The following is an 8,149-nucleotide window of genomic DNA, read 5'->3' on the forward strand; positions in this document are numbered from 1 at the left end:
TTCAGCTCTATGGGAAAAATGTGGTTGGTTCATTTTGAATCTGATTGCGGCCTTTTGCATTGAGTTTGGGGTGCTCTAAGTGACTGGTTTTCATCAATAGAAGAGGCTTTGAACCCCAAGGTCTCAATCAAACAAGTTATGGTCAAATTTGTTTTAATTGAATAAGAGGGTTGGCTTGCTTTTTGCATAATTTGGGAAATAGAGTGGCCTAAATTCATGGGCTAATGTTTCCTAGACATGGCAGCCCTTGGATTCTACATTTGGTTGTTGCAGCAGACAAGGCCAACCACTTAGAGTCAACTATATGTTTTAGACCAAAAAATGGTAAAGCAAAAAGGTTAGGCCATAGTTAACCAGAGCATAAAGGCTCTTTTAAGGTGAAAATTTTGGGTACAAGACCTCCTTCATGAGCCAAAGGTGCTACCAGTGTCCCTTGCCCACTTGGTAGCACGCATGGGTTGGGCTCATGCAAAAGGTCCGAAAGACACTGACCCATACCCTCCAAACCACACTTTATCAATTTCCCCCAATATGTTGCATGGGTTTGGGCCGTGCTTAAAAGAATAAAATATAATGTAATATATGAATTGAGCCCACAAGGAAGTCAGGTTTGGTTGAATCGGGCTTGTAGAAAATGTGTCATAAAAATGGGTATCAACACTCTACTTTCATTCAATTGAGTCTTTTAAATTTCAAATTTATTCTATTCAAGCTTTTCGACCAATTTTGTTAAAAAGTTTCCATTAAAAAATATTTTTCTCACGTGAACAAAAATCCATAAAATTAATAAAAATATTTTATTGATTTTTTATGTGAGATTTTTTTTTTTTTTTTTACAAAAAATATATATTTTTCATTAGTCAATTGCATAATTTTTTTATTTTTTAACAAAATTGGACAAAAGATCTAAATTGAATAAATTTGAAACTTAGGCTATGTTTGTTTCGGTTGTAAAGAAATTTGGGAAAATGTTTTACACCCTTGATGTGTTTGGATAAACATGAAAATTTGGTCAAACTCAAAATAAATTCAGTTGAACGGAAAAGAAGGTGACACGGAGTGTAATTAGTTTTACACTTCCAAATTACCTTCAAATCATTTTCCACTCTCTTCACACAATCACACCTCTACTAGCCAAAGGAAAGAGAGAGAGAGCTTACCCATGGCTCCACCGCAGGTTCATGCCTCATCTCACCAGATCATCATCATGGTTGCTCACCATTGCTCCACCGTGACCCACCCATGAACTGATTGGACCATCATGACCCACCCACAAACCGATCGAACCACAATGTCTCTCCACCCACTAACAACAACCACCGTGACTAGATCGGACCACCTTTACCTTAATGGGGACTTTAGATCTCATTGCCAATCTTGTCATTGCTGCCTCTCTCTTGCCATCGCAACATCAACCCTCTCTTCTTCTCTCTCTCTCTCTCTCTCTCTCTCTCTCTCTCTCTCTCTCTCATGATCAAGTGTTGGGTTTGTGGAATTGAGATTTTTGTTTTGCGTTTTGTTTCTTTGGGTTTATATATTGGGATTTTTATTATAATATTTGCTTGGAAGATGGGAAAATGTCAGAAATGAGTAGAAAATGTGTTTTCTAGAGCATTTTCAAGAACACAAGAAAACATATGAAAATATTTTCCGAAACATTTTTTAGAATGCAACCAAACACCTAAAAATATTTTCTTTTCTCAAAAATATTTTCAACTAAAATTATTTTACTCTTGGAAAATATTTTACATAGAGCCAAACACAATTTTAGACTACTCAATTGAACGAAAGTAGAATTAAAATACGGAAATGAACTTCAATCAAATTTAGATGGCACAATTTGCATTTTAGTCTTCTCACGTTTTAATCTTTAAATTTGTATTTATATATTCATTTCTTATTTCTTACTAATTTCTCTCTCCTCTCTCGAAGTAGCGTGTGGTTGTAGTTCTTGAAGACCATTCAATGAGAAAAATATTATTGTTAATCACATTATAATTGGTCTCGAAATTACTCGGCAGAAACATGGTTTTGTAATGCTGAGTTGTGGTTGGCTGGCCGGCCATACTTGTCAAAGGGGAAGGGTTGACCTTTGATCTTTTCCTTTTTTTTCTTTTTTTTTTAGTAGAGTTGATCAATTCTATAGAGAGGAAAATTAATAATAAAGGTAACGCAAGTTCCAATAGAAAACGGAAGACGTGATAATATATATATATATATATATATATATTTATATATATATAGCTGGCCGGCCATACTTGTTAAAGGGAAAGGGTTGACCTTTGATCTTTTCCATTTTTCTTTTTTTTTTTAGTAGAGTTGATCAATTCTAAAGAGAGGAAAATTAATAATAGAGGTAACGCAAGTTCCAATAGAAAACGGAAGACGTGATAATATTTATATATATATATATATATATATATATATATATATAATTTCATATGTTTGTTGAATTGTGGAATTGTGGAATAGGAAATCATGATTTTATTTTTTTTTAAAATTTTTTTTTTCCTAATGAAACATAACTGAAAAATTTATATCTGATGATGCACAAAATCGTCAGTGAGCTAATCGTCCGCACGCATGCCAATTAGGGTATCTGAAGAACAAGGAAACAAAGAACCAAAAGAGAGCACTGGTGAGGTGTCAGCCAAAGACCCTTTGAATGTTAAACCAGTGATTGAAGAATTTCCAAAAACTCAAAAGTGTGAGAACTAGGAATTTTGCGTACCTTAAGGAAGAGAAGACTTGGTGCTTATATAGTGGTGTAGAACTGATCAAGATCCCTTGCATGTAGGATCTTTTCTTGTAGAGAAGATTTGGAGTTAAAATCCCAAGATCTTAGAGCTATTCTTCTCATACTGGAAGGATACGAATATGTAGTAGGGTCTTTGTACATGGCGTGCAAGTCCTTTCCATAGAGGGGGACATGTGGTGAACACGTAAAATATTGTGGGGTCCAATGTATTCAACCGTCGGTATGCAAGCCAATCCATCAAGAATCCTTAGGCCCGATGACAGAGGTACGAATAATGCTCCATGGCCATCGGGCTCAAAGGAGATGCTGCCCCAACGTGTCTGCAGGAGACCGATGGAGATATTGCACTGAGGAGCTCGTCCCATTGGGTCTCAAGGAGATTGAATGAGATATTTGTTCCGACAGGTCCTAGGTGAGATGTTTATCCTGACAGGTCAAAGAGTTAAAAAAATTTCTTAGTAAAAAAATACCCTTATCACATGTTATTACACATACTTGAAATGCATTGAAATTGTGACTTTCCAAATTAGACATTGTGACTTCAAGTCACGATTTTGGTACATTTCAAATGTGTGTAAGAATGTATGTTTCAAATGTGTATAAGCTAAATAAGTTGCATAAAAATAAAAAAATAAAAAAAGCTGAACCTAACCCTCTTGCATTTAACGTTGACGGTATAGATTCTAGACTATGCGCAGCATCATGCCTTTTGATATGTTAATTGGACAACGATAGCCTTAGAAACTTCCTCGTAGACGATGGGAAAAGACATAAATTGACTAAAGTTTTTGTCTAGCGGATCATAATCTGATGCGGCACCTAAAAATAGATCCAAATATACACCAAGTAGATGATATCAAAAAAACTTAGCACTTTAGCACTTTCCTAATAATATCCTTGAAAAAATGACAAAACTACTTTTCTTGTTCCATGCCTTCACGTCTCCTTGAGAAGAAAAAGAGAGAGAAGGAGAAATTTTAGAGCAAAAATGGCAGATGTTGCTGTAATCAACTTACTTGATAAACTTACAAGTATTTTACTACAGGAGGCATCACTGCCAGGAGATGCTCATGATGAAATTGAAGAGATAAAGCTTGAGTTAGAGAGCATGAGATCATTCTTAAAAGATGCAGAAAGAAGAATGGAAAGAAGTGAGTCAGTGGAAAATTGGGTGAGGCAAGTAAGAGAAGTAGCATATGAAGCTGAGGATATTATAGATGAGTTCATGCATCATAAAGATAAGGAGAAGCATAAAAGTGGTTTCAAGGGTATCACCAAAGAAATTGTCCACTTCCCCAAGAACATCACTGCAAGGCATCAAATTGCTACAAAGCTTCCAAAGATCAAAGTGAAGGTGCGTGAGGTCTCTGATAGAAGCAAGAGATATGGTTTTGATAAGCTTGATGAAGGGACAAGTAAGTATGTGTCTCGTGAAAGTTGGCAGCACTATGCAGAATCATCAATTTTTTTTGGTGAAGATGAGATAGTAGGAATGGAAGAAAAAACAGAAGAAATGATTGAATGGCTACTTGAGGATGAACAACGCCGGAGAATTATTTCAATTGTGGGAATGGGTGGTTTAGGTAAGACCACTCTAGCCACAAGAGTCTACAATGACCAAAGAATCAAGCAACAATTTAATTGCAGCGCATGGATATCAGTGACCCAAATGCATGACAGCAATGAGCTACTAAGAAGCATGGTCAGAGAATTCTTTGAGACACAGCAACTAGTGTTACCAACCAATTTTGGAACAATGAACAATGTACAGTTGATGGCAATGCTCTTTCACTATTTGCATCAGAAGAGGTATGTTGTTGTTTTGGATGATGTATGGGACATATATCTCTGGAGTTCAATCAGAGGTGCTTTTCCAGATAATAAAAATGGAAGCAGAATTATCCTCACAACAAGAAATGAGAATGTGGCGACATCTGTTGGAGTTGGATACCGTCTTAATCACCTTGAGCCCCTTCAAGAGAAAGATGCTTGGCCCCTTTTCTGTAAGAAGGCATTTTGGAATGAACCAGGTCATTGCTGTCCTCAAGAACTGCAACCATTAGCTCATGCCATTGTGAACAAATGTGAAGGCTTGCCACTTGCTATTGTGGCCATTGGAGGTCTAATGTGTTCAAGAAGCAAGGCAATCGGGGAATGGAAGAAAGTTTATGAAAGTCTCAATTGGCAACTTAGCTACAATCCCAAACTGGGACAAGTTAAGGGTATGTTATTGTTGAGTTACAAAGATTTACCCTTCTATCTAAAACATTGTTTCTTGTATTGCTGTATGTTCCATTATTGTTCCCAGATCAAGAGGAAGAAGCTTATTCGGTTGTGGGTAGCAGAAGGTTTTGTTAAAGAAAGAAAAGGGAATACTATGGAGGAGGTAGCAGAGGAGCACCTCACAGATCTTATTCTACGAAGCATGATTCAGGTCACAGAGACTAATGCCGCTGGGAGGGTGAAGACCTGTCGAGTGCATGATGTTATGCGTGAACTGGCTATGACGATTTCTGAGAAAGAGAATTTTTGTACAGCTTATGATGGAAATGAATCAAGGCTAGAAGGAAATTTCCACCACCTATCAGTACACGATAGAGGTGAAAAAATCCGATTGAGCAGACCCATGTCACACCATCTTCGCTCTTTCTTTGTATTTAAGACAGATATGTGCTCCTCATTCTCTTTGGATGCAGCACTATCCAAATTCAAATTGCTAAGGGTGCTTAATCTACAAGGAGTTCCTGTTGACAATTCCAAGCACATTGGGTAGGTTGTTCAATTTGAGGTACTTGAACTTGAGAGATACCAAGATTAGTGAGCTTCCCAAGTCAACCAAAAAGCTAAGGAACCTACAAACCTTGGATGTTTGGAATACTAATGTGAGAAGGCTACCAAGTGGAATATCAAAGCTGACAAGATTGAGACATCTATACATGTATTGCAACAATAATCAGAATTCTGAAACATCCAATATTGCTAACGGCATGCTGGCTCCAACAGGATTATGGAATATTCAATGCCTACAAACTCTTGCCTGCATTGATGCGGAGGAAGAGTTAATCCAACAAGTTGGGAACTTGACTGAACTCAGAAGGCTGGATATCACAAAGCTTAAAACTGTTCATGGGCCAAAGTTGTGCACTTCCATTCAGAAGATGAAAAACCTCCTCCGTTTATGTGTGACAGCAACTAACGAGGAAGAACTTCAGTTGGAATCTTTATCTCTGCCTCCATCGTATCTTCAGAAGCTGGAATTGGTTGGACGGTTAAATAGATTGCCTCATTGGTTTGGGTCACTATCAAATCTCACTCATCTGTATTTAGGTAGGTCTTATCTCCAAGATGATATGGTTTTTTCTCTCCACATACTGTCTGCTCTAGTGTTTCTTGAACTCAAAAAGGCCTACAATGGTAAGCTCTTGCACTTTAAGGCAAAATGGTTTCCTAAACTCAACAAGCTGAAAATTGTGGAGCTCGCACAATTGGATAGTCTAGTAGTAGAAGAGGGTGCATTGCCAACCATTCAGGAATTGAATCTAATTCGTTGTCTGGAGCTAAAGGCGTTGCCTCAGGGTGTGGAACATCTGATTAGCCTCCAGAAGTTACACTTGGAAGAGATGCCAGAAGAATTTATACAAATGCTGAGGAATGATAAAAATCATGATCAATCAAAGGTATGCCACATACCCACAATCAAACTTGTATGTTTAAATGGACAAAGTCAAGTAGTTGAAACACTTTGCTAGCCAAATGTTAGCTATTCCAAAAATAAAACATAAACCACCTTCATTCTTGTTGTCAAGGTAGTTACATGTCTGGCTTGGATGCGGTTTTGATTGTGCAATATTGAGGCCATGTTAAAGATGGTGGCTCATATTCTGTTATGCCATGGATGAATAATAGGCTTGGGGGGTGTGGAAAGCAAAGCCCCTTGTCATTCAAGAAAAGTATATTGGGAATTTCAATGTATTGGGTTAGGGTTTATTGAGAAGGCATGTGTTGTAACCCTATCTTGAGAATTTAAAATCTAGGCAGACACACATCCTTGCCCTTGCAGAGGATTCATATGCTGCCATCTTTAAATCCTCTTTGTAATTTGGGATACTTCAGGAGTCAGATAATACTTACATATTCATTCACAATACTCAGAAATCATTCTGTTTTAAACAATGAATTAGAATCTTACAACCATAATGATTTGAGTGGTTAGAAATGCTAATATTCTTTCTTTCTGGTTTTCTCTGCTACTAATCCAATCAATAACAAAGTGAGTCTACAATAAGTCTGAACAATTTAAAACTTTATAATTGTATGCAAACAACTTTTTGCAATGGATTGTGTGCACGTGAATGTCATAGAAACTTGGTATTCATTAGTTGAGTGAGTAACATCTTGTTTCTCTGTATAACATTGTGATGTATGAAACTTCCAGTTGAAGAACTAATAAATGGACATGCACTAATTAAAAGATGTAACCAGATGCACAGTACAGATGTAGTAAGTTTATAACATAGTGAAGCCTTCAGCCTTTTCAAGGCAGAATTTCCAGCATAAAGAATGCTGCTGAACCTGCTTCAAAAGTCAAAAAATAAAATCCAAGCGAAAACAACTAATATCGTGTTTGAGCACAACTAACATCTCCTCATGTTTCTAATAGAGACGTCCACCGTTCAAATCCTCCCACGCAAATTATAAAATTTTAAAAAATAAAAAAATAAAATAAGATAACAAACACACAATTATATAAGGAACTGGCAATTCAAGTTTCATGAGCATTAAAATAAATTCCCTGAAGACCCCATTATATGGTGGCAGCAGAGTGGTAAATCCTACATATTAGCCAAAATCCTAGCCACGGTCAGTTTGAGCCCAATGATTGGACATGAAACTCACACACATGGTGTTACTCGTTACTTATATGTAAGTACCTCAAGGAAACATATACTATTTGTTTGTGAAGTGAGGAAGCCGGAGGTTCTTTGAAGATGTTAAAGCCCAATGCAAGAGTCACCAAAAGCCTATTAAAGGTCACCATCGCATGCAAGGCTCACATTTTTTAGGTTAAGTATTATGGGCACACAAATGACTGGGGTCCAGGTATTTTATGATAAAAGAAACTAGGTTTTGCTACCCAAAAGGCACTTGTAAGTAAATGGGCCGGGCAACAACAATTTGTCTTTCCCATTTAACAAATGGATCTTTTAATAAGCCCTATCATGAAAGGTTATATATTTTATAAGATTTTTTTTTTTTTTTTTTTGGAGAAACTATTTTATCCCCACACTGATTAGGAAGGTTAAATATTTATCAAAAAAGAATAGTAAGGTTAAATAAATATAAATAAAATGAAAAACTTCCTTTTAAACCTATAAGTTAAGGGTGTAACAA

The 8,149-nt window shown here is 36.7% G+C and overlaps 1 pseudogene; it reads left to right on the forward strand.

Annotated features, from left to right (window-relative positions):
- Window positions 1–3,611: 3,611 nt before the first annotated feature.
- On the forward strand, window positions 3,612–6,890 carry LOC126713807 (disease resistance protein RPM1-like; annotated as a pseudogene).
- Window positions 6,891–8,149: the final 1,259 nt, after the last annotated feature.

The sequence above is a fragment of the Quercus robur genome, chromosome 2 (genome assembly GCF_932294415.1).
Source record: "Quercus robur chromosome 2, dhQueRobu3.1, whole genome shotgun sequence".
In the NCBI taxonomy this organism is placed as follows: domain Eukaryota; kingdom Viridiplantae; phylum Streptophyta; class Magnoliopsida; order Fagales; family Fagaceae; genus Quercus; species Quercus robur.